The 9,304-nt window shown below is 43.8% G+C and overlaps 1 pseudogene; it reads right to left on the minus strand.

Moving 5' to 3' along the window:
• Window positions 1-2,400: 2,400 nt before the first annotated feature.
• LOC126485335 (5S ribosomal RNA) lies at window positions 2,401-2,518 on the minus strand (annotated as a pseudogene).
• Window positions 2,519-9,304: the final 6,786 nt, after the last annotated feature.

Raw genomic sequence — 9,304 nt, forward strand, 5'->3', positions numbered from 1 at the left:
ACACATATGTACCCACCGCCCAAATGAGATTGAACAATGGCCACAGAACAGCACAAATCAACTGTTTCTACATAATGCTGTCATAGACTCACAGAGGTCACGTCACCTCTTTCGCTACGCCACAAAATGCGACATTAGAAAGAGCAGCAGTGTTCACGCGCTTTCTGTCGATAACTTAATTTTCTACAGACACACATGTAATTATAGTTAATCTTCCACAAACGGGACTTAACTCGCAAAGGACACACGCGCAATGACTGCTGAAAAGATGGCCTGCAGAAACGTGATAACAGTAGAATCACCACCTTCCTACTTGATTCGCGAAACTGCCTCAAGTGAACGCTGCCTCGACTACTGCAAGTCTCCAGGTAGCTTAGAGGAATACAGCTGTCGACGCAACGACACTCTTCGTGTAACTGAAACTTCTCGCCCTGAGAAAGAACGGTCACAGCCTCAACGTGCGGACATTGGTTGACTGTAGCCGCCGAAAGCGTCCTGCGCAAAACTAATAAAAGAAATCGCCGACCTGAGTGTTGCTTGTGGTAATGGTCAAGAAATTCCTTCACGCCGTCCGCGATCGCAGTGTCGAGAACTTGGAGGCTACTTAGAAGCTCGTAAATGAACAGGAGCTGGGTACGCCTATACACTACCGGCGTCGCAGAAAGCTGCTGCTTGATAAGGCTGGCAGTACCGTACCTGTCAGAAACGTGTGAATGTGTGAGAGTCAGTGGGCGCTGAACACAGGCCGCTAGAAAACGTTATAAATTTTATTTCTCACTATATGTTTCTCTAAATACTGAGAATAATACCAATAACATACTATTAACGGTAGCAGAGTTTTCCCCTGCGTGAGGAATTTATTAAGTCAATTGTATTAAGAAAAAACGTTCTGAGACAAATATACGGTAACTTGTTTCCTGCTGACCATCGTGATTGGGTCGTTAAATGTATGTTTTGGTTACGTATTCAGTGGCAAGCTACTATCGCTGTATCACAAGACAGGTCTAAACATTGTTTCCCATGAAAGAAAATAATAAAAAAGTTATAGCCAGCCCTTGGAATTTCTAAGTTCGCTGACTGCATTTCTTAGTAGCGAATCCTTTGTTACATGCATAAAAGCTGTTAACACACTCCTTACTAACTTAGTAGAAGACTTTACCCAAAAACCGATAACGTAATGCTTGACCTGTCACCGGTAACTTCGATCAGCACGGTATATTACGTGAACTCAAACCGGACAACACTCATTTCGCGAAAACACTATTGAGGACTGAAATTCACAGCTGACTACGTACATTTCATGAAAGTAGAGCTCGTACAGATAGAATGTTTCCCTCTTTAGAACCGTTTTTGTGAGTGGTACAAGGTACCCTATGGAGTGTGTGTGTGTGTGTGTGTGTGTGTGTGTGTGTGTGTGTGTGTGTGTGTGTCTAAAAAAATTTAAATAATACTTGAAGAAGAGACATCATCATGAGCCCTAAACATGTAAACATTGAACTGGGGGTAAAACAGGGTTCCATGGATGAGCTACAACACAGTTCTCGCGATAATTATAGCCCACATCTGTGAATCCAACCTGGTAAGTGTCTCAAACTGATGAGCCAATGCCATATTTGTCATAACACACCCCGGAAATCCCAAACATGTTGTATATATAATAAATAATTATAGATTCGATAGATAACCGTAAGTATTTATTTACAACACACATACTGACATTAGTCCGTAGCTAGTGGTCTAGTGGCAAGGGCTGCCGCCTATGGATCACGGGGTCTCGTGTTCCATTCCCGGCCGGGGTGGGGATTTTCTCTGCCCGAGGACTAGGTGCTTGTGTTGTCCTCATCATTTCGACATCATCATCATCATCATCAATATCATTATTATTTATGACAGTGACTAGATTAGATAGTGAAAAAAATGGAGTGTGTAAAAATTGGGACTTTGTACAGGCGCTGATGACCGCGCAGTTGAGCGCCCCACAAACTAAAGCCGCGCGGAATTAGCCGAGCGGTTTAGGCGCTGCAGTCATGGACTGTGAGGCTGGTTCCGGGTGAGGTTCGAGTCCTTCCTCGGGCATGGGTGTGTGTGTGTGTGTGTGTGTGTGTGTGTGTGTGCCACTAGGATAATTTAGGTTAAGTAGTGTGTAAGCTTAGGGACTGATGACCTTAGCAGTTAAGTCCCATAAGATTTCACACACATCATCATATTGACATTAGTGCTGCGTGGTGTAACACATCTAAGCACTCCGTCTTCAGGCCACAAGTGGCCCATCGGGACCATCCGACCGCCGTATCATTCTCAGATGAGGATGGGGATAGGAGGGGCGTGTGGTCAGCACACCGCTCTCCCGGTCGAGTAGCTCCTCAGTTGGCATCACGAGGCAGAGTGCACCCCGAAAAATGGCAACAGCGCATGGCGGCCCGGATGGTCACCCATCCAAGTACCGACCACGCCCGACAGCGCTTAACTTCGGTGATCTCACGGGAACCGGTGTGTCTACTGCGGCAAGGCCGTTGCCTGGTGTAACAGCTCTAGGACGGCTATATTTCTGCCAGACATAGCGGCGACTGCACAATAAAACATGTTTACCAGTCTTGGTGCTATAGGAAGTATCCGTCATCAGCAACGCGGCAGAAAAATCGATTTTACTGAAGCGGCAGAGTACCATTGAATTCCATTTTTAGGTCATCAACAGAATCATTACCTTTTGTTGTTGTTGTTGTTGTTGTGGTCTTCAGTCCTGAGACTGGTTTGATGCAGCTCTCCATGCTACTCTGTCCTGTCCAAGCCTCTTCCTCTCCCAGTACCTACTGCAGCCAACATCCTTCTGAATCTGCTTAGTGTATTCATCTCTTGCTCTCCCTCTATGATTTTTACCCTCCACCCTGCCCTCCAGTACTAAATTGGTGATCCCTTGATGCCTCAGAACATGTCCTACCAACAGATCTCTTCTTCTAGTCGAGTTGTGCCACAAACTCCTCTTCCCCCAAATTCTGTTTAATACCTCCTCATTAGTTATGTGATCTACCGATCTAATCTTCAGCATTCTTCAGTAGCACCACATTTCGAAAGCTTCTATTCTCTTCTCCTCTAAACTATTTATCGTCCACGTTTCACTTCCATGCATGGCTACACTCCTTACAAATACTTTCAGAAACGACTTCCTGACACTTAAATCAATACTCGATGTTAACAAATTTCTCTTCTTCAGAAACGCTTTCCTTGCCATTGCCAGTCTACATTTTATATCCTCTCTACTTCGACCCTCATCAGTTATTTTGCTCTCCAAATAGCAAAACTCTTTTACTACTTTAAGTGTCTCATTTCCTAATCTAATACCCGCAGCATCACCCGACTTAATTCAACTACATTCCATTATCCTCGTTTTGCTTTTGTTGATGTTCATCTTATATCCTCCTTTCAAGACACTGTCTCTGACAGAATTACAATGTCATCGGCGAACCTCAAAGTTTTTATTTCTTCTCCGTGGATTTTAATACCTACTCCAAACTTTTCTTTCATTTCCATTACAGCTTGCCCAATATACAGATTGAATAGCATCGGGGAGAGGGTACAACCCTGACTCGCTCTCTTCCCAGCTACTGCTTCCCTTTCATGTCCCTCGACTCTTGTAACTGCCATCTGCTTTCTGTACAAATTGTAAATAGCCTTTCGCTCCCTGTATTTTACCCCTGCCACCTTCAGAATTTGAAAGAGAGTATTCCAATCAACATTGTCGAAAGCTTTCTCTAAGTCTACAAATGCTAGAAACGTAGGTTTGCCTTTCCTTAATCTTTCTTCTAAGATAAGTGTTCCAACATTTCTGCGGAATCCAAACTGATCTTCGCCGAGGTCGGCTTCTACCAGTTTTACCATTCGCCTGTAAAGAATTCGCGTTAGTATTTTGCAGCTGTGACTTATTAAACGGATAGTTCGGTAATTTTCACATCTGTCAACACCTGCTAACTTTGGGATTGGAATTATTATATTCTTCTTGAAGTCTGAGGGTATTTCGCCTGTTTCATACATCTTGCTCACTAGATGGTAGAGTTTTGTCAGGACTGGCTCTCCCAAGGCTGTCAGTAGTTCTAATGGAATGTTGTCTACTCCCGGTGCCTTGTTTCGACTTAGGTCTTTCAGTGTTCTGTCAAACTCTTCACGCAGTATCGTATCTCCCATTTCATCTTCATCCATCTCCTCTTCCATTTCCATAATATTGTCCTCAAGAACATCGCCTCCGTATAGACCCTCTATATACTCCTTCCACCTTTCTGCTTTCCCGTCTTTGCTTAGAACTGGTTTTCCACCTGAGCTCTTGATATTCATACTAGTGGTTCTCTTTTCCCCAGAGGTCTCTTTAATTTTCCTGTAGACAGTATCTATCTTAGCCCTCATGAGATAAGCGTCTACATCCTTAAACTTGTCCTCTAGCCATCCCAGCTTAGCCATTTTGGACTTCCTGTCGATCTCATTTTTGAGACGTTTGTATTCCTTTTTGTCTGCTTCACTTGCTGCATTTTTGTATTTTCCCCTTTCATCAATTAAATTCAGTATTTCTTCTGTTACCCAAGGATTTCTACTAGCCCTCGTCTTTTTACCTGCTTGATCCTCTGCTGCCTTCACTATTTCATTCCTCAAAGCTGCCCATTCTTCTTCTACTGTATTTTTTCCCCCATTCCTGTCAATTGTTCCCTTATGCTCTCCTTGAAACTCTGTACAACCTCTGGTTCTTTCAGTTTATCTAGGTCCCATCTCCTTAAATTCCCAATTTTTTGCAGTTTCTTCAGTTTTAATCTACAGTTCATAACCAATAGATTGTGGTCAGAGTCCACATCTGCCCCTGGAAATGTCTTACAATTTAAAACCTGGTTCCTAAATCTCTGTCTTACCATTATATAATCAATCTGATACCTGTTAGTATATCCAGGGTTGTTCCATGTATACAACCTTCTTTCAAGGTTCTTGAACCAAGTATTAGCTATGATTAAGTTATGCTCTGTGCAAAATTCTACCAGGCGGCTTCCTCTTTCATTTCTTACTCCCAATCCATATTCATCTACTACGTTTCCTTCTCTTCCTTTTCCTACTGTCGAATTCCAGTCACCCATGACTATTAAATTTTCATCTCCCTTCACTACCTGAATAATTTCTTTTATCTCATCATACACTTCATCAATTTCTTCATCATCTGCAGAGCTAGTTGGCATATAAACTTGTACTAGTGTAGTAGGCGTGGGCTTCGTGTCTATCTTGGCCACAATAATGCGTTCACTATGCTGTTTGTAGTAGCTTACCTGCACTGCTATTTTTTTTGTTCATTATTAAACCTACTCCTGCATTACCCCTATATGATTTTGTATTTACACTCCTGGAAATGGAAAAAAGAACACATTGACACCGGTGTGTCAGACCCACCATACTTGCTCCGGACACTGCGAGAGGGCTGTACAAGCAATGATCACACGCACGGCACAGCGGACACACCAGGAACCGCGGTGTTGGCCGTCGAATGGCGCTAGCTGCGCAGCATTTGTGCACCGCCGCCGTCAGTGTCAGCCAGTTTGCCGTGGCATACGGAGCTCCATCGCAGGCTTTAACACTGGTAGCATGCCGCGACAGCGTGGACGTGAACCGTATGTGCAGTTGACGGACTTTGAGCGAGGGCGTATAGTGGGCATGCGGGAGGCCGGGTGGACGTACCGCCGAATTGCTCAACACGTGGGGCGTGAGGTCTCCACAATACATCGATGTTGTCGCCAGTGGTCGGCGGAAGGTGCGCGTGCCCGTCGACCAGGGACCGGACCGCAGCGACGCACGGATGCACGCCAAGACCGTAGGATCCTACGCAGTGCCGTGGGGGACCGCACCGCCACTTCCCAGCAAATTAGGGACACTGTTGCTCCTGGGGTATCGGCGAGGACCATTCGCAACCGTCTCCATGAAGCTGGGCTACGGTCCCGCACACCATTAGGCCGTCTTCCGCTCACGCCCCAACATCGTGCAGCCCGCCTCCAGTGGTGTCGCGACAGGCGTGAATGGAGGGACGAATGGAGACGTGTCGTCTTCAGCGATGAGAGTCGGTTCTGCCTTGGTGCCAATGATGGTCGTATGCGTGTTTGGTGCCGTGCAGGTGAGCGCCACAATCAGGACTGCATACGTCCGAGGCACACAGGGCCAACACCTGGCATCATGGTGTGGGGAGCGATCTCCTACACTGGCCGTACACCACTGGTGATCGTCGAGGGGACACTGAATAGTGCACGGTACATCCAAACCGTCATCGAACCCATCGTTCTACCATTCCTGGACCGGCTAGGGAACTTGCTGTTCCAACAGGACAATGCACGTCCGCATGTATCCCGTGCCACCCAACGTGCTCTAGAAGGTGTAAGTCAACTACCCTGGCCAGCAAGATCTCCGGATCTGTCCCCCATTGAGCATGTTTGGGACTGGATGAAGCGTCGTCTCACGCGGTCTGCACGTCCAGCACGAACGCTGGTCCAACTGAGGCGCCAGGTGGAAATGGCATGGCAAGCCGTTCCACAGGACTACATCCAGCATCTCTACGATCGTCTCCATAGGAGAATAGCAGCCTGCATTGCTGCGAAAGGTGGATATACACTTTACTAGTGCCGACATTGTGCATGCTCTGTTGCCTGTGTCTATGTGGCTGTGGTTCTGTCAGTGTGATCATGTGATGTATCTGACCCCAGGAATGTGTCAATAAAGTTTCTCCTTCCTGGGACAATGAATTCACGGTGTTCTTATTTCAATTTCCAGGAGTGTATAACCCTGTATTCACCTGACCAAAAGTCTTGTTCCTCCTGCCACCGAACTTCACTAATTCCCACTATACCTAACTTTAGCCTGTCCATATCCCTTTTTAAATTTTCTGACCTACCTGCCCGATTAAGGGATCTGACATTCCACGCTCTGATCCGTAGAATGCCAGTTTTCTTTCTCCTGACAACGATGTCCTCTTGAGTAGTCCCCGCCCGGAGATCCGAATGGGGGACTATTTTACCTTCGGAATATTTTACCCAAGAGGACGCCATCATCATTTAATCATACAGTAAAGCTGCATGTCCTCGGGAAAAATTACGGCTGTAGTTTCACCTTGCTTTCAGCCGTTCGCAGTACCAGAACAGCAAGGCCATTTTGGTTAGTGTTATAAGGCCAGATCAGTCAATCATCCAGACTGTTGCCCCTGCAACTACTGAAAAGGCTGCTGGCCCTCTTCAGGAACCACACGTTTGTCTGGCCTCTCAACAGATACCCTCCATTGTGGTTGCACCTGCGGTACGGCTATCTGTATCGTTGCGGCACGCAAGCCTCCCTACCAATGGCAAGGTCCATGGTTCATATTATATATTATATTCATATTATATATATATATATATTCATATTATATATTATATATATATATATTCATATTATATATATATATATTCATATTATATATTTAAAACTATGGGCATGCCGTGCATTGTTTCATAAGCCATTATAGATATAGAATTTTTTTTCAAGTATTGAGGAATGGTATTGCGCCCTACCATTACCGAATATTCAATTAAACCTACAGTCTTCCACAACATTTACACATCCAGCTAAAATATAACGCTCATATATTCTAATTTTAGGAGTCACAACACGAAATGACGTCATGATCACCTGATCAACATACAGCCTAATATTACATGCCAGTAGACAAAACTGCAAAATTACATTATGCCTACATACACGAAAACTTAAACAGATAATGATCTAAGTCTACTCGACGCATTGCCTCCTTTACATATCATGACGGTATAATTTGTTCTATATCTTTGCAAGCAAGGCAGTCAGGCTTTCTAGAGATGTATAGCTGTTCTTTGTATTCTCAGATTTACTGTCCTTAGAATTTTAATATTCTTAACACTAGAAAAAAAATCTCCTGGAAGGTATTGTATCGCATACTCTTTTGATTACCACAAATAGTCATTCACCAAGAGACAGTCCACAGTAGAACTGACAGCATCACTGTCTGGTAGTTCATGCAATCGATTTCCAGGTTAAATAATTAAAACTATAGACATACACAGCATAATTTTATAACTAATTATTGACTTTGCTTACCTGGAACTTTTGTACATCCATTTTAATTCTCCAGGAGATTGTTTAAGTACCACGTGAGTCTGTCTTAATATTTGTAAATGTGTGAGACAAACAATGGAATGCATCTTAGCACACCAATATGATAAGAACGATCAAGAGCTAATGCTTTTATTGATGCTGATTATTTATAGTAATAGCAAAAACCTTCGGGTGAACGTCGTGATAACAGTTCCAGTCAAGCGATCTTTTGGTCATACCTTCTAAATGTGAGTGGACTTGCAATTCAATTATAATATTTTGTGCGTGCTATGACGTGGGTAACCCAGGGGCATGTGGTGGGGTGTCACAACAACAAGAAAAATGAGTATGTTTTATCTGTATGCATAGTGCTACTCTGAACACCAAAAATGGATACTTGCATACTTAGCGGCGTGTATTTGATAGGCCTACTACAGTATTAGGCCTGATGCATATCAAAGAATTCGAGGTGCCCCTCCTAGGCCCGACAGTCAAATGGAATAATGTGATAATGTCAGCCTAGCGCGCAGGGTCGTCATAATATATGGATACGTGTGATATCGTTTTAGGTAAGTCTAAGTCGTGTATTTTGATCAAATAATACGCACAAACTTGACTTCCGTCCTCAATCCAGCGCTTATGCTCTCTATTGCGTCGTAAACGATGCAGAAAACATTGTTGTATAAGAGCTCAACATCAGCACAAGTTTGCGTAATCGATTTCTACGTTACGTAACTAAAATTTTAGACAGACGGATAATATTTTGCATCAGTCGCCAATAAATCAAACACAGTTTAGTTGGTGATTCATGTTGGTGGCAGAGAAACTTAGGCGAAAGACTCAAGATGGCTGCACTTTCGTTCGTACTCTGCATATAATAAAACACTATCTGTGTGTGTTTATAAGTGCCTGTGTGTGCTGCCATGTGATTATCCTAGGGGCAAGAGTAGGATGAATGTGATTTTATTTCTGTATGCATGGCGTTGCTGAAAATGCATACTACGGAGAAAATTCTCATTAAAGTGTTGTGTTTCTTATACAAACAGTATCTTTGGTTGGAAATTGGTAAAACTGTAGTGCCTATAGATTTTGCTATGATGTCATTAATATGTCATGACATCATTATTTCTACCAACGTGTTCGTTTCTTGCACATACTCTGTGCTATCACACACAATATCTAGTAATGTAGT

This window comes from Schistocerca serialis, chromosome 6, assembly GCF_023864345.2.
Source record: "Schistocerca serialis cubense isolate TAMUIC-IGC-003099 chromosome 6, iqSchSeri2.2, whole genome shotgun sequence".
In the NCBI taxonomy this organism is placed as follows: domain Eukaryota; kingdom Metazoa; phylum Arthropoda; class Insecta; order Orthoptera; family Acrididae; genus Schistocerca; species Schistocerca serialis.